The following is a 25,237-nucleotide window of genomic DNA, read 5'->3' as shown; positions in this document are numbered from 1 at the left end:
ATCAGTTCCGTAAACTTCCTTTTGGATTAAACATTTCGTCTGCAGCATTCATCAGAGGTTGAAATTCTATTTTACCGTAGAATATGAAAAATAAGATTAGCACTTATGTCGATGATATTCTTATATCAGAAAAGACCTGGGATGAGCACAATGATACCTTGAATTCTTCGTTAAAAGTCTTTTATGACTACGGTGTTAAGTCAACCTGAGCAAATCTGAATTCGGCAAATCTAACATCAAATTTTTAAGTCGCGTCATATCTGTTTCTGACATTGAACCTGACCCAGATAAGTTGCAAGCTATCCATGACATCGTCACACCCACTTCCAAACGTCAAGTCATAAGTTTTCTCGGTTTCGTCAATTTATTCCGTCATTTTGTGCACTACAAGGCTCTCGATACTCCAACGTAGCGGCAAAAACTCCGACTGGTTCTGGGACGACCAAACTCAGCATGCATTTGTCAATTTAAAACAAGCTTAATTGACCGCTCCTCTACTTTCTATAACAGAACTTGAATGTTTACCAGTCGTGGGGGCCTTTGTCAAAGTCCGTCACCTCTTATTTGGCAGACATACCAAGATTTATACTGATCACAGAGCGTTGCAATTTCTTATGTCAGCAAACTTTCTCATGAGCGTTTACTACGTTGGGCTAGGTATTTACAAGAATTTCGCTTTACGGTCATCTACATTCCCGGTGTCTAAAATATTCTCGATGACGCATTATCCTGCTCACTTGGTGGTACTGCGTCTGGTTCTTCAACAGAATTTTGTCACGCCAATTTAAATGTATTATACATTCAATAGGTAGCTTTCGAAAACTTCATTTCTTCGGCGATGACCGACATTGCTAAAGAGCAAGACAAGGATCCGATCTGGAAAGACATCAAACGGCAATGGTGCGACAAAACCAAATTTTCTAACACATTCTATCTCGTTGGGAATAACATCTTGTTTAAAAGATTAACACCTGACAGTCCTATCTGGCTTGTCTGCATTCCCGAGCATCTAGTTGACAAACATATATGGTACATACACCTCAGTTACGCTCATTATGGAGCCAGCAAATGTTTTTTCATTCTTCGTCAAACTTCATATTTCTTTAATATGGAGAAACGCATTCGTCGCGTTCCTATGGAGTGCAAACTATGCCAGAAAGCCAAGACATCTTCCTTTTATGCTCAGTTGTATCCGATCATTCCTGTGAAATTACATCACCTAGCAGCCGTTGACTTGTTCGGTCCTATTGTAACCAACAGACAAGGCCTCTCTTACATTAAATTCTTGTTGTTGCCGCATAACGGCTATCTTCTATCTCAGCTACGCAAATTCACAGAAATTAACTTACTCCGAAATACGCCACACACTACTATTTGCATACGCGAACCCATGACATTAAAGCAGTACTAATTTCAATAAAATTGCAATGCAAAAAGAACCTGAGATCTTTTGTTAACATACGAGCTAGTACGTACGGTGCTTCACACCGCTCTTACGTGTTTCATGCCGCGGGTGTTAAACACGCAATTAAAGCACACCACTTGACGTACGAAACACAGAACCATACATATTAAACACATCTATCCTGCCTGCATTCATCTGTCTGTATCTTAGTACATTTACTACATTGTTCATAGAACGAGGCGACCTGGAATCCTGGCCATCCAGTTGTCAAACTTACCTAATTTCCTCTGTTCTAATTTCAATTTATTTTAACTATCTAACTTACCTAACCAATTAAGAGCTCCAACATTGGAATATTTTACACAAAAAGAGGTCACCATTTAACCCTACAGTTGAGCTGCATTCTTGCGAAAAAAATTACCTGTTTAGCTCACCTTTCTGTCAGCTGTTCACAGTAACAGCACAGCACGTCTGCTGATGTTACAAAGTCAGATCCCTCATCTAGACTGCTTCCCCTGCTGCCCTTCATCAGGAACCATATTTGTCTGGCCTCGCCACACATACTCCTCTGTTGTGGTTGCACCTACGGTATAGCTATCTGTATAATTCTTCTTACTCCTTTTAGTGTTACAAGACCCCACTGTCATTTTGAACTATGTACTTCACAAACCACTTAGCACAGGAAACAAAACTAGTTGCACAAACTATTCCTGGAGACTTTGTTGCTTGTATAAAGACATGTCCACAACTAGATTGTGGTTACATAAGCTTATAAATGAGTGCCACACTCCTTTGTTGGCCATGGAAAAGCTTTTAAGTATTAGCAGTACTAGGCTAATGGCTTGTGTTGACTCTTTTAGTGTCAGCAACAGCAAACATTTTAATCAGAATGTTTTACTCAGTATCTAACATTCCTGAGTTAAAAGACAAAGATGGAACCCTACTATGGACAGTGGCCCCATTTCAGTAGCAGGGAGAATAACATCTCCCTGACGAAAGAGGTCTGTATTGTGCAATCCAAAGACACACATACCTACACATTCTGGTATAAAAGCCTAGACACTGCCGAACTTAGCAAAGTAAACCTTACATGGCAGTGTTCGATACAAAGCCTATGCAATATTCAGAGTAGTTATGCAAATGCAGTGGCTCGGACACTTTTTTCGAATGCCAGACGTATGTGAGTTCTCAGCTGTAAAGAACTGCTTTCCTTTTGTAAAGTAATATCTTTGATTCCTAGACAAAAACTATATTGGAAATTCATTTGGGAGGAATAGTTTGTTGGGTGTGGGATTGAAGGGACCAGACTGCTAAGGTCATCGGTCCCTTGTTCCACGATAAAATCATACGAAATAAAAACTGTCAGTCGTTAAAAACGGAGAACTGAGACAACAATACAAGAAAGACAGACAAAGACCAGACAAACGGAACTAAAATCACACCAAGTGTGAAGGTGGTTGGCTGACCATGAAAATAAGGAAAAGCCAACCACCAAATGACATTAAAACCCACAGTTTAAAACCACAGGCCAAAGGCCCAAGTCAATACAGGAAATGAAAGGACAAACACTCAAATCATACGAGAAAAACCCCCTGCCCGAATAAAACTCAACACGAGGTCCGCCATAGCAACGTCATCACATAAAAGGGCAGGGAGGGTATCAGGCAGCGCAAACGTCTGCCTGAGTCCTGTTAAAAGCGGGCAGTCCACCAGTATGTGGACCACCGTCAGAGCTGCCCCGCAGCGACATAGCGGTGGGTCCTCTCGGCGCAACAAATGGCCGTGCGTCAGCCACGTGTGGCCAACGCGCAGCCGGCAGAGGACGACAGAGTCCTTCCGAGAGGCCACACACCGGTCGTCTCCTTCACCGCCCGAAGTTTGTTGGGCGTGGGCAGGGTGCGCCACTCGTCTCCCCAGGCACCAAGCACTTTCCGGCGCAAAAGCGACAGGAGATCACACTCCATAAGGCCGAGTTCCAGAGCCGGTGAACTCACCGCCTGTTTAGCCAGCGTGTCAACCCGCTCATTGCCCGGGATGCCGACATGACCTGGGGTCCAAACAAAGACCACGGAGCGGCCGCAACGGGCAAGAGCATGGAGTGACTCGTGGATGGCCATCACCAGACGGGAACGAGGAAAGCACTGGTCAAGAGCTCGTAAACCACTCAGGGAGTCACTACAGATGACAAAGGACTCACCTGAGCGGGAGCGGATATACTCTAGGGCGCGATAGATGGCAACCAACTCGGCAGTGTATACACTGTTCCCGGGTGCCAGTGACCGTTGCTCACAATGATCCTCTAGAGTAAGAGCGTAACCAGTGCGACCAGAGACCATCGAACCGTCGGTATAGGCCACGGCAGATCCGGGAAACTCGGCAAGGAGAGAAACAAAGCGGCGGCGGAGGGCCGGAGGAGGGACAGAGTCTTTCGGACCCTGTGCCAAATCCAGCCGAATGCATGGTCGGCGAACACACCAAGGGGGCAGACGGAGATTGGCCCGGAAAACAGGCGGGAGAGGAAATAACTCAATCCCACACAGTAGAGCCCGGATGCGAACCGCGATCGTACACCCTGACCGGGGCCGCCTGTCTGGAAGATGGACGATCGAGTGCGGGAACAGGAGACGGTAGTTGGGATGCCCTGGCAAGCTACAAACGTGGGCAGCATAAGCGGCCAGAAGTCGGTCGCGCCGGATCCGCAATGGAGGAACACCAGCCTCCACAAGTAAGCTGTCAACAGGGCTTGTCCGAAATGCTCCTGTGGCGAGTTGGATCCCGCAGTGATGGATGGGATCCAGCAATTGCAACGCTGATGGCGATGCTGAACCATAAGCCACACACCCATAATCAAGGCGGGACTGGATCAGCGCTTGATACAGCCGGAGAAGGGTGGACCGATCGGCACACCATCCGGTGTGGCTAAGGCAACGGAGAGCGTTTAAATGCCACCAGCATGTTTGTTTAAGCTGCCTAATATGAGGCAGCCAAGTCAACCGGGCATCAAATACCAGTCCCAAGAACCGATGCGTCTCTACCACAGCAAGAGGTTCACCGTCAAGGTAAAGTCGTGGCTCAGGGTGAACCGTGCGACGCCGGCAGAAATGCATAACGCAGGTCTTAGCGGCCGAAAACTGGAAGCCGTGCGCTACAGCCCACGACTGCGCCTTGCGGATAGCGCCCTGCAGCTGGCGCTCAGCAACTGCAATGCCAGCGGAGCTGTAGTAGAGGCAGAAGTCGTCTGCATACAACGAAGCTGCGACGGACGATCCCACCGCCTCAGCGAGCCCATTGATCGCAATTAAAAACAGGGAGACACTGAGGACAGACCCCTGTGGGACCCCGTTCTCCTGGACCCGGGAGGAACTATGGGACGCAGCAACTTGCACGCGGAAGGAACGAGACGACAGAAAATTCTGAATAAAAATCGGGAGCGGGCCCCTAAGACCCCACCCATGAAGTGTGGCCAGGATGTGATATCGCCAAGTCGTATCGTACGCCTTCCGCATGTCGAAGAAGACGGCAACCAGATGTTGGCGGCGTGCAAAGGCTGTACGGAGGGCAGACTCTAGGGAGACCAGATTATCGACGGCAGAGCGGCCTTTACGGAACCCACCCTGAGACAGAGCCAGAAGGCCTCGAGACTCGAGGAGCCAACTCAACCTCCGGCTCACCATACGTTCTAGCAACTTGCAAAGAACGTTGGTGAGGCTTATGGGGCGGTAGCTGTCCACCTCCAGCGGGTTCTTGCCAGGTTTCAACACGGGGAGGACGATGCTTTCTCGCCATTGAGACGGGAACACACCCTCAACCCAGATGCGGTTGAAAACATCTAGGAGGCGTCGCTGGCAATTCACAGAGAGGTGTTTCAGCATCTGGCTGTGGATGCGGTCTGGCCCAGGAGCCGTATCAGGGCAAGCAGATAGTGCACTCTGGAATTCCCAGTCGCTGAAAGGAGCATTGTACGACTCCGCGTGGCGCGTGTGAAAGGAAAGCCTCCAACTTTCCAACCGCTCTTTCCGGGAGCGGAAGGCCAGTGGGTAATTCGTAGATGCGGAACACTGAGCAAAATGCGCTGCTAACTGGTCCGCAATTGTGTCAGAGTCAGTACACACCACTCCATTCAGCGAAAGCCCAGGGACAGAGACAGGCGGCCGATAGCCATGGAGTCGCCTAATCTTAGCCCAAACCTGCGATGCAGAGGTACGGACGCCAATGGTGGAAACATACCGTTCCCAGCACTCCTGCTTCCGTTGGCGAATAAGGCGTCGGGCACGGGCACGGAGCTGTTTAAAAACGATGAGGTTCTCCAAGGACGGGTGCCACTTATGGCGTTGAAGAGCCCGCCGGCGATCTCTAATCGCCTCTGCGATCTCGGGCGCCCACCAAGGCACAGTCCTCCGCCGAGGGGACCCGGATGAACAGGGAATCACAGATGCCGCCGCAGAAACGATGCCGGTGGTGACCGACTGAACCACCGCATCAATGGTGTCAGGGGAAGGAGGTGCGATAGTGGCGAGAGAGGAGAACAAGCCCCAATCAGCCTTATTCAGAGCCCATCTGGAGGGGCGTTCAGAAGAGTGACAGAAAGGTGGGGAAATGGTCACTACCACATAAGTCGTCATGGACAGTCCAGTGGATGGATGTTGAAAGTCCGGGGCTGCAGATAGAAAGGTCGATGGCCGAAAATGTGCCATGGACTACGCTGAAATGTGTCGGCTCTCCCGTGTTTAAGAGGCAGAGGTCAAGCTGCGAGAGAAGAGTCTCGACATCTCTACCCCGGCCAGTAATCGCGGCGCTACCCCACAGGGGGTTATGGGCGTTAAAGTCGCCCAGTAACACAAAAGGAGGAGGCAGTTGTGCTATCAATGCAGCCAACACATGACGCGAGACATCACCATCTGGCGGAAGATACAAACTGCAGACAGTAATAGGCTGAGGCGTCCACATCCTTACAGCGACAGCCTCTAAAGGTGTGTGAAGAGGTACACATTCGCTGTAGACAGAGTTAAGGATGTAGACGCAGACTCCACCAGATACCCTCCCATAAGCTGCCCGGTTCTTGTAATAACCCCGATACCCACGTAGGGCAGGGGTCCGCATTGCCGGAAACCAAGTTTCCTGTAGGGCAATGCAGAGGAAAGGGTGACTGCTGATGAGTTGGCGAAGCTCAGCAAGGTGGTGGAAAAAAGCGCTGCAGTTCCACTGGAGTATCGCTTTGTCCATGTCCGAAAAAGGCGTGAAGGGGCCGAGGAGGCAGATCACGCCACTGGGTCACCTGCTGCCACCGATGGAGGACCAGTACAATCTGCTTCCATGGTGTCTGAGGGTCCGGCGAGATCCAGGTCTTCAGCGGACGCCCGGATCCCCACCTTATCCTCGGACGCAGAGCCTGTAGGGAGCAGTGGGGTGGATGCCACCGCGTGGTCCTTGGCCTTAGAGGTCTTCTTCTTCGTCTTGTCTCTCTGGTCCTTGGGTTTCATTGGCTGGGAGGGCTCCAGCGAGCCAGTCTCCGGGACGGAGGAGGAGCGGGAAGCCCTGCGACCAGCCGCTGGTCTGCTTTTCTTCCATTGGCTGATGTCACCCTTCCCAGAGGCGGAAACCTGGGAAGGAAGGGACCCAAGGGACCCTTTCCGTGCTATTCGAGCCGGGGAAGTTTGAGGCTTCCCCAGCTTAGAAGTGGGGACTGATGTCCCCGATGGTTGGGGGGTTGCTGCTCCTGAGGCAGGTAGTGCAGGAGCAGCAGGGAGTGAAGTGCCCCCCACCATCAAGGGGGCAGGTGTAGCATTCCGGCTCTGAGAGGTGGCAGTCTGAGGGAGAGCTAATGGGGCCATAACAGTAGTAGCCGCGGCATAAGAGGCAGTCATTCGAACAGGATGGAGGCGTTCGAACTTCTGCCTGGCCTCAGTGTATGTCAGGCGGTCCAGGGTCTTATACTCCATGATTTTGCGCTCTTTCTGGGAGATCCTGCAGTCCGGCGAGCAAGGCGAGTGGTGCTCTCCGCAGTTTACACAGATGGGAGGCGGAGCACATGGAGTATTGGGATGTGATGGACGTCCACAATCTCGACATGTGAGGCTGGAAGTACAGCGGGAAGACATGCCCGAACTTCCAGCACTTAAAGCACCGCATCGGGGGAGGGATATATGGCTTGACGGCACAACGATAGACCATCACCTTGACCTTCTCAGGTAAAGTATCACCCTCGAAGGCCAAGATGAAGGCAACCTGCTTATCCCTTGGACCACGATGTACGCGCCGGACGAAGTGAACACCTCGCCGCTCTAAATTGGCGCGAAGCTCGTCATCGGACTGCAATAGAAGGTCCCGATGCAATATTATGCCCTGGACCATATTAAGACTCTTATGGGGCCTGATTGTAACCGGAACATCCCCCAGCTTGTTACAATCGAGTAACCGGCGGGACTGGGCGGAGGACGCCGATTTGATCAAAACCGAGCCCGAGCGCATTTTGGACAAGCCCTCCACCTCCCCGAACTTGTCCTCTAAGTGCTCGACGAAGAACTGAGGCTTCATGGATATAAAGGATTCACCATCAGCTCTCGTACACACCAGGTAGCGGGGCGAGTATGGTTCGCTGGCATCCTTAGTCTTTCGTTCCTCCCATGGTGTAGCCAGGGAGGGGAACGATTTGGGGTCATTTGTAGTTGCGTTGTATTGAGCCCTGGAACGCTTAGAGACTGCTGGCGGCTGGCCGCCAGCAAGAGATGATGTACCACGCTTCATTGCGGGTCATCCGCCCTGATGCCACCTACTCTGACCAAGGGCCCTCCCCACGGGCGCCACCCAGCCTCAGCAACGACCACCTGGCAGGATGGCCAATGCCGGGAGTCCCAATGCCCCAAGGAGATAGGCATCTACTCCTTGGCATACGTGGGGAGTTAACGGCGCTTGCATCAGCAGAGCGATCCCTGTGTAGTCAGGGGGCTACAACCAACAGGGTACATGGCGGCCCCACCACAACGGACTGGCTACCGTGCTGGATTTCAGGTGATGTAGTCCAATATCGTCATTGGCGCATAAAGCGACACAGCATAGCAGACTGCAATAAACTGCACCCAAGAACAAATCCACGCCCAAGAGATGGTAGGTGAGCGGGACTGCTAAGCGATGACGACAAACCTGGCTAGAGATGGTAATGCATGATGGACACATCGCTCCTTGTAAGGCGCCCTTCCCCAATCGGCTCGCTCTTCGGAAAATTTAGAAGGATGGAGGTCAAACCTGTTAGGGGACCATCTCACAAGGCCAAAACGTTTGAGACTCCTTTTAGTCGCCTCATACGACAGGCAGGAATACCGTGGGCCTATTCTTACCCCCGAACCCAGAGGGGGTTGGGAGGAATAATCATGACAGCAAGAAGTGGCATGGGAACTGAGTGACGAAAGGCAGTTTTCCACATGTAACAAAAGTGATGCTGCACCAAGTGGCATGACGGCTGATGCAGCATGGGCACCATGTTCCTGTCAAAACTCTAGTGACACCGTTTCCAGCATGGTATCTGCGAAGGTTAATAATATGGACACTGGTGCTGTCATTCAGGTTAAGGCATTAGAAATGAGCAGTGAATCCAATAAGACAAAATGAAAGCATAAATGTTGTATTTGGGAGTGGATTTTAGGCAGAAATAACACAGTGGCATCAAACTAACTTATGAAGGAAGTAACACTCGTAAACTAAGACCCCTTCTTGAACCACTTTTTAATAATAAATGCCAATTTCAAGTACTTGTACAGCTGATTTGAGCTCTATTAAAAAACCTTTACATCATAATAGGAGTATTGGTTCAAGTGAAACTAGAAGTGACACTTCAATATTTGATATCTGGCGAGCACCTGCCATCTTTCCAATATTTACTCCAGTCCCCCACACATACAATTTCAATGTTCTTGTGTGATGGCATTTGACAGCATCCCACACTGTCGATTAATGACAAAAATATGAACTTGAAGAATATTAGACCAGACTTGTGACTGCAGTTGCAACTCAGCATTTTAATCTTAAATGAACAGAATCGACAATCTTAAATGAACAAAATTGACAAGTCTCAAGGTAATTTCAGGAGGATCCAAAGTAAGTGTGACAGGATGGTGCTTGTTTACAATGTATATAAATGATGCAGTAAAACAATGTCAGAAGCTCCATAATGATGCTTTCATATGATGCAGTTGTCTATAAGAAGAGAGCCAGAAGCCTGAAGTAAGGAGGACATGTGAACTGATGAATGGTGCAGGGAATGGCAGTTGACCTTGGACATAGGCAACTAACATACTGCACATATAGAGGAGAAGAAACCCACAACTGTACAACTACACTACTGATGACTAGTTGCTCAAAACATTATCAACCATAAAATATCTAGGAGTAACCGTCCACAGCAATCTAAAATGGAATGACAACATAAAACAAATACTAGGAAAAGCAGATGCCAGACTGAGATTCATAGGAAGAACCTTAAGGAAATTGAACTCATCTACGAAACAAAGGATTTACAAAATACTTATTCAATTCTTGAGTACTGAGTATGGTGCCCTTAACAAATAGCATTAATAGAAGACCTAGATAAGATACAACAAAATGTTTTGTCAAGGGATCATTTAGTCAGTGCGAGATCATTATAGAGATGCTCATCACAAGCTCGAGTGGCTGATGCCACAAAAGATGTTTTGAATTGCAGAGATGTTTACTACTGAAATTCCAAAGAGTACATTCTGGGAAGACTAGTAGTTCCCCCCACATATACCATGCAAAATGACAATAGTGAGAAACTTCAAGAAATTACAGTTAATGCAGTCGTTTAAATCATTCTTCCCACGTGTCATTCATGAATGCAAGGAAAGGGGGGAGCAATTCATGATACCAGAAATACCCTCTGCTACACATCGTCGGGTGGTTTGTGGAGTACTGGTGTACATGCTATTTACAATGTGCTTACGACTCATTTAAAAGCTAATATTTTCATTCTTGCACTTCACATCAGTTACACAAGACGATATATTAAGAGTTATTCTATACCACATCTTGAACTAATGCTTTGCATCAATTTCACAAACAGACACTGTAATTAAGTGGTTATTTCCTTTATTAAAAGCTACAGTGAAGATGAGACTATACTGCCAACAGAAACCTGGTTACTTTCTTTCTCAAATCCATTGGGCAGGTGTTAACAGATTTTATGCTGCCAGAACTAGTCTCAATATGCTGCCAGTATTGCATTAATTTTCACAATTTGTAGAAGTGAGCTGTTTAAAATTACAAATCAACTTTCCCCAATTACTCAACAATACTTATTTACAGAAAAATCTTGTGCATTGTATACTTTCACCATGTAAATCAACCATCTCGTGTAAACCCATAAGCTACCAGCAAGCTCAAATGCACACAGTTAACATTTTCTTCCTCTTAGAATCCACACCACGTTGTCCTGGGTCAAGGTAAAAACCATTTAGAATAAGCACACACACACACACACACACACAGACACACTGTTGCTAGGGTTGCTTGCTTCGCACCATACAGAATGAAAGCCTACTCCACATAAACCCACATTGGGTTTAGAAAATTACCATTGTCTGATAGGGTGTACCTTTTATAGTGCAGCTGTCAACTCAGTTTCAGTTAAGAGACATTGGTGAGTCATGTTACAGGCAGCTGAACACGAATATCAGTGTTTACGTGCCTGACTAAAGTAGTAATACATCAAAAGCAAGGAACATAGAAGGTCAGGGAGGCCAAGGCTCAAATACAATAAGCAGATTCAAATGGATGTAAGTTTAATAGTTAGATGGAGAGACTTGCACATGCTAGATTAACATGGAAAACTGCATCAAACCCATATTTGGACTGAAAATCACATCAAGATCAAGACCAACACAATAACGGGAGAGGATACAATATGTGACTGTTTGGCACAACAGTAGTGATTTATCCCCAGTCAGAAGCCATTTCCTTATCTATACTGACTGAACTGCTTAAAAGGCATACTTCTTTGTATTAATAGAAATGAAGGAAAGCAGTTGTTACTTGCACTTTCAATTTCATACTAAATACAAACAAGAAAAGGTTATTTGTGCAAACAAATGTCTAAGAGTGTGTTTACAAAGGCTGTAATTTACAGCATTATTTCGCCGCAACTGTGCTACAATCAGTACCACCATGTCATACTGGAAGGCAATATCTATCTCTCTCAATGTGTGTAAATGCTTTCCTCTCACTCTCACCTTTTGTTCTCTACTTCTCTCAATATAATTTCATTTTTGTCCGAAAGTTTTTGCTCATAAATACAGCCACTTCTTTAGGGAATTTCAAAAATGTTGTTTGTCTATGACCAGAATTGTAGGATGTCAAAAGTAATGTACACACAGATTGCAATTTCAAAAAGGACATTTGGCAAGGCGATGCCAATGAGTCTTGAATCATGCTTGATTTTATTGTGAGCTTTACCAAGTATGTTTTTGTGCGCTCGTGGAAAAAAAAACATAAATCAATATTACACTCATACCCTAAACTTACCTTAACAAAATCTTTCAGCAGTTCTACCAAGGCAGTGCGTACTTCTGGTACTGAGATGCTTATTTATGAACAGTTCACTTAAAAGAGGTACATTACATTTCTCTCCTAATCACCAGCAGATAAAAGCTGAAGGGTGGTCACCAATCTAGTTGCAACTGGTATACACACACTCTCATATTGGTATCACTTTTATAACAACAATAATAATCAATTACTGACAGTATAATGTAAATGGATAGATAAAAAAATCTACTCTCCAAGTGGCGGCAGGAGAACACACAAACAAATGGGTTAACTTTCACAAATTTTCAGAGCCAGTGGTTCCTTCTTGTGGCAAAAGAGTTGAAGGGGAAGAAAGGGAGGTTATGGAAAAGGACAGGAGAGGTTTAAGGAAATGGATATGGTTCATAAACGTCACTCAGAGTCCCAGGTCAGGAGAGACTTACCAATCGGGATGTGTGTGTGTTTTTCCCACCGCCGCTCGATGAATAGATTCTTTATCTATCCATTTACACTGTATCACTTATAACAGTTCTTGAACCAACTGCATATATGAGATATTCGAAATAACGATTCAACATTACGGGAAAGATGTGTAGCCAGCGACAGTTCACAGCTTGAATTTTACGCTGCATTCTGCTCACTTAAGGGGAGCTGCTCGTGAAGAGGTAACATTTTCACCTCATACTTTCAGAGTGCACTTCTCTTCATATATAACCCTTCAGATGTTGGCATTTTATGCCAGAACTGGATGACTATGGATTAAGTAGCAATATAAATTACAAATATTTATCTATAATAGTATTAATTACAACAACAATTTGTTTGTATGCTGAATTTGGAAGCCAAATTGAAATTTCAGTACCATTATGGGACATCATTTGTCTAATATCAATTAACTGTGTCAGTCCTCTCTCCATAGAATTATTTTACGCCTCGAATTTTCTATTTTGAAGCCTGTCTGAGAAATTAAAAATAATAAAAAACCTGTTTCAGCTAATCATTAATTTTTTAAAGAATGACCATCAACAATGATATGTAGTATACTCCAAACCATAAAAGTCTATAGATACTGAAGAAGCCTGACACGGTCCGAGCAATATTAAACACACAAACCAGATAATGGTACCAAAAACATAATGTGTCTTCAAAGTTCATCACAAACAAATTATTGTAGAAACTGAACTATTATAGACAGATAAATACAATTTATACTGGTAGTTAACCTAATGTCATTCAGTGCTGGCATAAAACAACATCCTCTTTGTTACACACTCAAACTGTTGGATGTAAATGCTATCTGTTATCAATCGGATTCCCTTAAAAAGCAACACATCCACCAAGCCCAACTTCTCTTGTTCTTTCTAACTTTACTCCCTGTAAATGTAAAGGCAATAGATTTGCACCCACTTTCAGTACTTCATGTTCATGCATTTTGTGGCAATAGTGTGGTTGTGTGAACACTTCTGGCCCAGAAATGTACTGCCATAAGTATTGCCGGACAGTAGTGGCTGCTAATGCTGTATACATGTGGCTAAAATTAATATGGCTGTAATGTTGTTGGACAATACTGTTGGATAAATAGTGGAGAAATATGGAATTTTTATGGCTCATGTAAACATACATTTAGGCAGACAACAAAACATACTAGTTAATGGTTCATTATCTTTAAACATGGCATTTTAAGTGGAAAGATTCCTCAAATATTGCAATTTACTCAGACTGATACTAACGTAGTGGTATTCAACCATCTTTATGCAAATTACCTTATATTTTAAACTGTAGAGAAGGCTCTCATACTGCCTTACTGCAACTTTTTGCATAGGCTGGCGGGAGGGGTTTGTTCCACAATATCGATAGTGAGTACTAGAATGGTGGGCAAAATCAGAACTCTCTGTGGTAATTACTATGGCTGGCACAACAATTTGGTTATAGAACATTATTAAAGTAATATCAACATAAACACGCAACTTCATACATTTGTCTTTATTTAGCTGAATGTTTGATACAAACACTTTTAAGCAACTGAACATCACACAGATATTTCACTAAATACTTAAGATGTTCACTTTTGGAACACACAATTTCATAATCTTAACAAATATGACAATAGTTGTACATAAGGAAAAAACGCACAACCAATTAGGATTTCAGCTTCATGCATTCCACAAACAACAAAATAGCATACACAAATCCTGGTTGGTGTTTTTGAGCCTATTTAAAGCTGTGATACACTATTTAACATGTATTATCACATTGAGATCTCTTGGCATTATATGCCTCTTAGCTGCCACTTACAGTACCCTATTGCAATAAAATATGTACACATAGTATCTCACCGTTGCAGATCTTGTTCTATAGTCCCTAAAACATAAAATGAAACTCTACAAGTCAAGGCTACCAGTTAACACAGTACCAAGGAAATACACATTTGTCAATCACTGTTCAAACAAAACCTATAAAAATCTGTGGTCTATCAGAGATAATTCATTTATATTGCCAACATGCCAAAGTTCCAGTATTCCTATGTACAGAAAGCATTGATGTTAATCAAATATAATAACGTCTGTGCAGAGTAGTACTGCCTTACCAATTTATTTATGCAGACATTCTATCATAATTGTCAATCACAATCAACTGCCTTACTAATTCATTTATGCAACTATGCTATCATAATTGGTAGTCACAACCCTACACATTACAGTGTACTGATTTCTATCTGCTGTATTTTACATAACAATAAATCCAGCAAATGACAGTTCTGATGTAAAGGACGTTCACTACATTTCTATTCCAGCACCTGCAATGAAATAAATATAAGATGTACATAAAAATGGAAGAGAGATTCATTCATTACATTTCCAGAAAAACACCAACAATAACAAACACACATGCATGGTTGGTAATGAACATTTTTATGGAATGTATTTTTTAATTTTGCAACATCGTATCCTTTGACAAATGCAAAAACAGAGCTAATAATGCTGAACTAAACTGAATGAAGAAAATTATTAATGAGAATCAACTTTATGAGAAAGAAAGTTGCTACTCACCACATAGCGGAGATGCTGAGTCGCAGATAGGCACAACAAAAAGATCTATTAATTGTGAGACACTTTTTGTTGGGCCTATTAGTGACTCAGCATTTCCACTATATGGTGAGTAGCAACTTTGCTTCTCATAATATTGTTACATTCCATCCTGGATTTTCCATTGTTTGATATTAACAAGAATTAACATCATTACTAGTTAGCATTATCAAGGTATTACATGCAATTATGAAAGAGGATTTTTTTCTAGAGAACATTAATTATTTTATATGCTTTCAGAGATGTGATGGCCGAGTTCATTAGACAGGCTGGCCTCCATAATTGTACTAGTTAGGGGCTAGCAATATAATTTCTGCGGAAACAGGTTCACATTAACTAATTTATTCACTCTAAGACACTTAACTAAGAAGGCACGGGAATTCAGTGTAGATGTCCATGTATTACAGCTAGATTTCAAACTGGTTTATCATACCTCAGTGAGTTAAAATGTACACAGTTGGAACTTTATGTAGTATGAAGACACTTGTAAGAGAAACTGAATATTTCAGGTGTACGAAGGACTGAGACAAGAGGATGCCATTTCACTTACATTATTTAACCTTGTATTAGGGAATACTGATAACAGAATTTAGTAAAACTAATACACAAGGGATCCAACTGAAGGGGGGGGGGGGGGTGAGCTTTACTGGACTGGACTTCAAAGATGTAGTATTAGTGAGTGATTGAAAAACAGAATTAACCAGAATTATGCAAAATTATTACAACAGCTTTAAAAACACGGCAACACTGTCAAAATGCTAAAGAAGATAGGGCTGAACTAGGCTAGGCTGGCCATATAACAAGTCATGGAGAGTAGACAACCTAGTATAGCTTTCTGCAGACTAATACATTAGGGGAAGAGAAATACCCAGAATTGAGGAGTGAGATAACAACGGTGAGTACACAGCTTGACTGAATATCAACATCAAACAGACAAACAGTGCACTTGACAGAAAGAAATGAAAGAGGCTCATACAGTAAGTCTGTGGTCAACAAGGCCCTTGCCACATGTAAAGTACTACAAAATTTTTGCTTTATATACTGAATTATGAAATTAGAAACTCGCACAAAGGCATAGCACTTCTATTTTAAATAAAAGTATCGAGTCGTTTATTAAGTTTCACACACAACTTAAGGCATGTAGTAAAGCAACAAAAACACAAAACATGGAATATTGTGATACACTTACCAACTAAAAGTTTGTTTCCTTTTCTTTTGATTTCATTTGTTCTCGAACAAAGAAATGAAGTGTAAAACAAACCTAGTTCATGTCATACTCTGAAACTTTAAGCATTCTGCTAAGTCAGAGCAGTCTCCAATATTTTAAGAAACATTGCAACTGCACTCTTCCTGTATCCTCGTCCTGAAGAGGAATTAAATTTATTGTATATTCTACTAATTCGTGATTTTAACAAATATAGATGAAAATTATACTGGTCATCATTATGCAGAGGAAAAACATATGTATACCAAATCGATTTACTTGTGATATATACATAGTAGCAGGTTCTTATTTCTACTAAAGATTCAATGCTACTCTAAGTGCCATCATAGAAAATTATCAGAGTTGTAATTGTTTGTGATCATTTTTTAATTTCAATGCTATTGATGCAATGTCCACAAACCCAAAAATAGCAACTGCATGTCACACAAAACATACAGGCAAGCAAACCCACCCAAGTGCAAATTCACACAAAAACTTCTGAGAAAAATTTCATTTCACCCATTGCTATAGAATTAGGATAATTTATCTACTTAAGGCATGTCAACTAGTTTGTGGCCAGTGAAGAAACTGGTATGTAGAGACAACATGATTTTACACTATTACCACATTTGCACAGATATACTAAAATTAGTTTTTTGATGCTACCAGCCAAGCCTGAGTGAAACACGAGGTTAATAGTTTACTTTGGTGTGGAACGTGTATGTAGATTACATGAACAGTTTATTATAATCTAGGCATACAAACAGATTGACTTACTGACCCTGTGTAAGAAATCTACACAAAGCAGAATAAAAATGCATGTAATTCTGGCACAAAATAATAAACTGGCACTTATGAATTCTTCAAACTCTTCAGTTAATCCTTTTCTGTTCAGATAAGCCATACTGTTGCAGTATGCAAACGTAAAAATGGAAAATAACCACAGCAAATAATCAGGATGCATAAATACAAACAATAAGTTGGGCAGTACTGTAGTAGTCGGCCAATGCAAATAAGCACTCATAACACAAATAACTGCACCTTAAAAACTTTGAAATAACCTCACAGACACTACCCACAGCATGATCGTGTATCTGTAGTAAGGAGAAAGAGCCTGTAAAATATTTATCCCTTTAAAGCAATATATGCAAAATGATAACTGATAATTCCCAAGTAGGGTCAGACCGATTTTCAGAACCAACCACACACACACACACACACACACACACACACACACACACACAAAAGAAAAAAAAGAGGCAATGCGTGTGCCTTATCTCACAGAATTACTGCCTTTAGTATGATAAATTACTTTTTAACTGACATCACATCAATCACAGTGTTAGAAAAACAGTTGCCAGTTGTCCATCAGTTAAGGGTTGGTCTGGCAGGCAGTTAGCTGCTTGCACATACAAAAGAGATTGTTGGTTTCTGCATTTTCACCACAGTAGCAGACATCAGTCTTTCAACCAAGGGGATAGATAGCCAGTTCAAATTGTAGTGGCATCAGAAATTTTCAGTCAGTATTTTGGACAGCAATGGGAGGACAGTTGATAGCAAAAACTTTCTGACAATCAGACTTTCGTACCAAAGCCCTAGATTCAATTTTGAAACTCTCTGCAGAGTTTTAGGAAGGAAAGCATAGGACATTGTAGATGGTAATTTTCATGTTGCATAAGTACCTTTAGCACTACAGTCGTACTGGTAATAGTCGATGGGAGAAGGCTGTGCATTACTACTCTGTTCTACCTTTTACCTTCTCTTTAAGTACCTTTCATTCATTTTCATAATTTGATCATGATGACCACCACACTAAACACACACTCATCACAGTCAATTATACTTAACAATCACACTCCAGACAGAACACTGCTCTTGTAAAAAATAAAGATAGGTGCTCAATAGGTGTGAACACAGAGAAAGCATTTTGGAATTAAACGGCTGATCCTCCAAGAGATCGTAGCCAACAACGCCATAAAAACTTTACATATGCCTGCTGCAATTACTGGTGGATGAATACACTGCAGAGGCAGGATTCAACTGTTCAACAGTTACAGTTGCTTGGCCTGTCAGCTGCTGTGCATTTCCCAAACACCACAAGAAAATGCACTGCCAATGGCTGACAGTTGGTACATGGCAATGAGAATTACAACTGAAGGAATTCAATTTCAAGATGTGAAGTATCAACCATTATCTGGGAAAGCAAATGAGGGACCCAGCCATGCAACAGGAGGGGTCAAGTAGTAACAGATTTCTTTCAAGTGGAGTGCTGCCCTCTTGTGACTGTGTGCTCCAGAAATAAATGCTCACTTAGAACAAGAACAGACATAGGATGAATGGTATGTTTACCTTACTTTTGATGTTCAAGACATTTCATTTCTCTAGAACCACCTTCCACGGCGATGTCTCTGTCTTTCTCAGATGTGTGTCGATTTCTTGTCTGCCATTTTACTAGCCAATTTTTATTAATATATTTTAAATTTCCTTGTTTGCTGAAAGCATATTTTCTCCAGTACACATCACACACTTTTTTAACACAACATTCTAGATCAGGGATTCCCAAAGTGGTCGATATCGATTTCCTAGGGGTCGACATAAACCAAAACTGATTTTGGGGTCGACGAGGCCTAAAAATCGACCCCTAGTAAATTAACACAAGTTCTTATTGAAAACTTTCAAGATAGGTAGGTACTGTATTGTTTATGTTGTGTTACTCCTTATTCATAATAGTCTGCTAACTTAAAGCATTTCTAATTCTCACTATGTCTTTTTCTATTGAAGAATGGAAAATAACATTCTGTAGCAGTTAAGTTAGCGAATGATTATGAATGATGGGGTTGATCTTAAAAGTAGGTAATTTGGCCATGGGGGTCTGAGGTAACAGTTCATTTTGGAAAAGGGGTCACTTGTCCAAAATAGCTTGGGGATCCCTGTTCTAGATGCTTCCAAATATGGTATGCTCCAAGAAATTAACATTCGTGGACAACACAAATAGTAAAGAGACAACACCCTTGTGTCACTTGTTGCCCGGTCTTGGACTGAAAACAGTATTAGCCTTGCCTTGGCATGCCACCATTGCTGACAAGATAAATTCTGAGGAATAGTGACCCAACTTATATCAGCACGCATTCAATTAGCTGAGAGGACTTAGCCTTGAGGTACTGCCTGGTGTGGTTCCATTATCATGAGTTCATTCTGACTGATTTCTACACTGCTTCCTTGAGACTGACACTTACTTTGAAATACCTTCAGTTTGCAGCCTGTAGCTGACTCTGTCCACACTACACAGTGGAGTCTGCCAATGCAACATTGCACGCTTGGCACATGTGCGGGTGTGCTGCCCTGCACTGTGTGGGCTATTGGTGGCCACCACTGTCTTCCTGTTAGCTGCGGCCACTGCACCACTGGCAGCAAGGCCCTGTTCATTGTTTGCTACCCTTTGCTGCCATCTGTTATTGTCTTCACTGTGAGAGCCCAGATGTCAATGCTAAAGTCATTGCTACCTAACAGTAGCCATTTCCAAGCCGCCACCTAACCAAGGGTCATGCTGTCCACACTACCGCAACACCCTGCCGTCTCCTCCTCATGACGCTACTAATACCGGTGTAGCTAGCCACTGCTTTAGCATCCTGTCACCAATCAGACAGTGAATGTACATGCCCGCGTAGTGTAGTGTAACATATCACTTTGATGAAGTTATGTGTTGCACAAGCATTTTTCAAACCAACAAATGATGATCGCCAATATGTTGTTGTTGTGGTCTTCAGTCCTGAGACTGGTTTGATGCAGCTCTCCATGCTACTCTATCCTATGCAAGCTTCTTCATCTCCCAGTACGTACTATAGCCAACATCCTTTTGAATCTGCTTAGTTATTCATCTCTTGGTCTCCCTCTATGATTTTTACCCTCCACTCTGCCCTCCAATACTAAATTGGTGATCCCTTGATGCCTCAGAACATGTCCTACCAACCGATCCCTTCTTCTAGTCAATTTGTGTCACAAACTCCTCTTCTCCCCAATTCTATTCAATACCTCCTCATTAGTTATGTGATCTATCCATCTTATCTTCAGCATTCTTCTGTAGCACTTCTATTCTATTCTTATCCAAACTATTTATCGTCCATGTTTCACTTCCATACATGGCTACACTCCTTACAAATACTTTCAGAAACGACTTCCTCACACTTAAATCTATACTTGATGCTAACAAATTTCTCTTCTTCAGAAACACTTTCCTTACCATTGCCAGTCTACATTTTATATCCTCTCTACTTCGACCATCATCAGTTAGTTTGCACCCCAAATAGCAAAACTCCTTTACTACTTTAAGTGTCGCATTTCCTAATCTAATTCCCTCAGCATCGCCCATAAAAGTAGTTTGTTTTTGTAATATACTAGGTTATGTAAAAAGAAGGAACACTTTAAACATTTATTGCCGCATTTAATGTCGGCAACATGTGTTACACGACAAATAGCAAAATGGCTCATTTTCTGCCACACGTGAAGCAGCTGGTCTTCCGTTAATGAAATCACAGCATCAACAATGATATGTCGCAGACTCCCAAGACTGTTAGTCATACAGGGGATAAAGATGTAGTCTTTTACCTAACCTCACAGTTAAGTCGTGAGGTGTGGAGATATGGGAGGTCAACAGAGAGGAGAAGCAGAAAATGAACTTAATTGCTGGTGGTCTCCCAGGTCTCCAGACGTCATGCTTTGTGATTTACCTGGGGGGAGGGGTTTACATAAAAGACTGTGGTTTTATTCCCTTATGCCTGACAGCCTTGAAAGTCTGCGACATCCCATTATTGAAGCTGTAAAATCAATTGCAAGAGACCAGCTATTTTTTTTTTATTCATGCTGTGTAACTTGAGACGGATAGACACAGCTTATCTGGAAGGAAGCTGGGACAATAATGAACCTGCAGGTCAAGCAGCTTTTTCTGTGTTGTCAGTTCCTGCCATGGAGGAATGATGCATGCCATAGAGGAAGAGCAGTCATGATAGTGCTTATGGTGTCATAAGGACAGGAGAAAAATATGGATTTTTTTTAAAAAAATAAAAGTTTTTGCAATTGTTCACACAATGCAACAATAATGTAAAGCAAAGATATTGTAAACACGAATACAATATGCAAATTTTTGTTAATGATAAAACCACACATTAATTTTGAGATTTGGATGCTGGATTTGTATTCTTAACCTACAGAAGTAGCTAAGATTAAGTCGCAGTGCAAAATCAATTGCTAGCTCTGTGAATCAAGAAGTTTGAAGAGGTTTAATTAAAAGCCTTCAACTGCAATTACGACAGAAGAAATTAACTAGTTCACAAGACAGAAGATTTCGACTACAGTGGCGTCAGTAGAGTCCGTGCAGGATAAGGTGACTGATTTGTAGTGACCAATTTTCATCCAAAGCCCTGGGAGAGTTCATTTTTTTGTGTGGAAGGGGAGGTCGACAGTGTTTGCAATCTTTTGGCCAGTCGGCAATGACAGAATCAAGGCGCACGCCCTGCAATTTTTCTCAAATGATTTTAGAAAAACTATTTGGTAAAAAAATTATTCATTTTTCTTACTTATTGCTTTATATGTCAGGTTTATTATGATGTGCCCATCATTTTATTAATTGTCACAGTTATTGTAATATTCACATGAAAGTAACACACTGCATAAAATTCGAAAAAGAATGCAATGAAAAATACGGGTAGGTATGATTTTGCATTTGGTGTAAATTATTTAATGTGATCCTGCATATGACATTTAGCTAACATATAGAAAGTTTCTTTAGATTTGATGTAGCACGCTTATTTGCAAATGCACCATGCCAGCAATAAAGTCAGAATGAAATATCCATGACATTCCTCATATTTCATAAACGGTTTGAGATATCGAAATGAGATTTCGGCAAATGATAGCCTACAATGACGAGAATATTTTACCAAGTGATTATTATGCAAAACTTCATTATCAACTGTATTACACCACTAAAAACAGACTTTTTCAATGAAAGAATGTAATTTCTAGATACTGGTGAAATGAGAAATGCTATGGGTTTTAAAAATATGCAAATGAAGACATGACACATTTATTTTGTGCTGAGGGTGTGGATTTTAATAAGGTACTGGCAAATTTAATAAAGCACTGTTTCAGGATTCTCTCGCAACTGCGTCTGCACATGTTAGAGAGATGACACTGTAAATTACACTGTTTTTTTGGCAAAAGAAGCAAATCTTAACATAGTAACATGTGTAGGTTTCACTTAAAATTTGCCACTCATGATGCTTCTCTGAAAACTACAAATGGTTAACAGGCCAAGCGAAAATAAATTGCTGCATTTTCAGCAGAATTCTTTTTAGATACTAATCAAAGTGGAGGTGATAGATCTTTTGGATGGTCACCATACACATGTGGGCGTGGAGGGGCTCCACTTAATATTTACAAAAATTCGAATGTAAGGCTTCAGTTTAAAGCAGCACTTCCCTTCCAGCACTGGGCATTTCCCCTACAGCACCTGCCCGTAACCCCCACCACTACAATTTTCTCCACATATGCCCCGCTGACTGCGGCATCAACTCGTCATGGTATTCTGCATGGCCTATCTATGGTGCATTCACAGTCAGCTACCTACTCACCGACCCAGCTTCCCAATACAGTGAGATCTTGGTGAGCCGTATATAACAGGAATTGACTGACTGGTTTCCTCTCTCTCTCTCTCTCTCTCTCTCTCTCTCTCTCTCTCTCTCTCTCTCTCTCTCTCTCTCTTCGTAAACCGCAAGTGATTTTCAAACCAGAGTTGGTCGGTGGACTACAGCAATGTACCTAGCCTTGTTATAATATTAAGCCCAGACCAATTAAACGTGATATTGTAGACATTGCACGCCATGAATTTAGATGTCTTGGTATGGTTTAAAGCATTTAGTGAACAAGTGGTCAATGATATAAAACTGAAATAAAAACACTAAAGCAGAATTAAGAACTGAAACATGCCACTAAAACAGGGTTTATTTTAGTCAGAAAGGAAAAAGCGGGAGATAGAGAATAGCACCCCCAGTTAGTTAAAGGTGAAACTTACTACCTTACTGGCTGAATTAAATCTGATAATATTGAAACATCGTAATTTATTTTGAAAGGAAATAAATGAGCAGTTTAAAGAGGTGACCATGTATTTCAAAAAATTAAAAGATTCTAATGAGTAGGAATTTAAAACAATATATGATCAAATCTGAGGCACTCAACTGAGGTCGAGAGTATTGGAATAAAGCAAAGACTGAGATGTAGCCGCTATTTCAAGCTATACACTTGCTGCTTCGGAACAGTGTGTAGCTGACCTAGTCAATAATAAAGTACGAGAAAAGATTGCATTGTCTGTAGATAAACCTCATTCTAATGCAGAACCAGATGTAAAAGAGAGAGAACTACAACAAATTTGGGACTAGTTAACTAAGACTGAACAGGAATTAAATGAAAGGAAGTTGAGTGCAAACAGTGGGCTGTAAGCTGAGATGATCGAGGGATAGCAGCTAGGAAATGGAACTAGCTTGTCCAACCAATTCCCTAAATTTAAGCCATATGGGGAAGTTCACCACATGTATTTTTCATGATTGTTTACTAAATCTTTAATTGAGTGATGGAATGATTCGAGGAGGATTCATATCGCCTTAAGTTATTCAGAGGATGAATTGGCAGTGTGGCAAACTGGTCATGCTGAAATTTTTTTTGTATTGGAACAATTTTCAGGAAGAATATAAAAAGGAAAAATGATCTAGTATTCAAGAAAAGTTAACACTTCAGCTTCTGGATCCACTATCTTAAAATATATTTGTGACTCTTAACAAGGCCTAAATATTTAGACTGTACGCAAGAAGAGTGTCATTAAGGTTACGGTGCACAGGTTACAGAGTTATATAAGGAAAGAGTTTTGTATGTGTGTGTGTGTGTGTGTGTGTGTGTGTGTGTGTGTGTGTGTGTGTGTGTGGGGGGGGGGGGGGGTCAACTGTTAATGAGTTGTCGACATCTATTGACGGTTTGGATATGTTAAATAAAGAACGTGGAGATTAAAGATTAAACATCAGGAGAAATTCATCAAACATGAATGTAACTTGTATCCACCTTGGTTCCAAAGAGAGTGAAAGCAAATACTGTAAAGTAAGGATGCAAAATACCAATATGCAAAGTAATCTTGGGAGTAACCATCTTGGGAGTCACCCCTCCACTGGACTCAAACAGGAGAATATGTCCGAACGTCAAGTGCAGAAATCTGAACATTTCCATTTTGTAGTATCCACAGCTTACCCATTATCTACAAACGACACTGTGTAAACTCAAATAGCAACAGTGAACTAGAAAAAAAAATGAAGCAACAGTTAACTACAAATAAAAAATGAAAATAAGTAAATAAACCCATAGCAATCGGAATACAAACATGTGAACCAAAAATACTATGAACTTATGCACCAGCCTAATAACAATGAACTGACCTCTATCAGTTATGACACATTGATTTGTATTTTGTCCTTACTGATGTTCATGTAATGTTCCAAATGATGCAACAACTTTGTAATGCACTGTTATTGTAAACGGGAATAGAATTACGAGAAGTTGTTGATGAGAAGCCTTGCATTTATTTTGAGAGATGGATGTTGGATTTGTACTCTTAACTGCAGCACTTTGAGAAAAGGAATTGATCAGAAGACGTTGGCAAATGCATTGAAATAATAATGTGAGTGAAATTAAATAACAGCTTCTGATCAGATTTTACTTCGCCACCTGTTATCATGGTGAACAACATTGCACCAGATAGAGTAGGAATTCTCTCCTGTAGGGCTTGTCTTTATTTTCTGTTTTCCTTTGATCCATTGTTGTTAACTATTATGTCCCCTTCTGCAGTTACCATGCCTCCAAAGATGCTTCCTAAGGCAGACAATGCCTCAGAGAACAACAACCATGAAATGGTTGGACCCTTGCAGCAGCAAATTCACAAACTTATTATGGGCAAAAATACTGAGTTGGAAG

The 25,237-nt window shown here is 42.1% G+C and overlaps 1 protein-coding gene across 21 annotated transcripts in view; it reads right to left on the bottom strand.

The window, feature by feature from the left end:
- Positions 1-13,906: 13,906 nt before the first annotated feature.
- LOC126336830 (protein phtf) overlaps positions 13,907-25,237 on the bottom strand; it is a 191,086-nt gene continuing 179,755 nt past the window's right edge. For 12 of the 21 annotated variants that reach the window (XR_007565007.1, XR_007565011.1, XR_007565010.1 and 9 more), the window contains 2 exons: positions 16,214-16,387; positions 13,907-14,735 (listed from right to left, as the gene is read on the bottom strand). The gene's annotated coding sequence lies outside the window, so the exon portion shown is untranslated. The remainder of the gene's footprint in view (positions 14,736-16,213; positions 16,388-25,237) is intronic. The other 9 variants (XM_050000896.1, XM_050000899.1, XM_050000900.1 and 6 more) reach the window with 1 other exon arrangement.

Source organism: Schistocerca gregaria, chromosome 2 (assembly GCF_023897955.1).
Source record: "Schistocerca gregaria isolate iqSchGreg1 chromosome 2, iqSchGreg1.2, whole genome shotgun sequence".
Taxonomy (NCBI): Eukaryota; Metazoa; Arthropoda; class Insecta; order Orthoptera; family Acrididae; genus Schistocerca; species Schistocerca gregaria.
The sequence above is the reverse complement of the archived record's forward strand: the minus strand, read 5'-3'. Positions and strand labels throughout refer to the sequence as shown.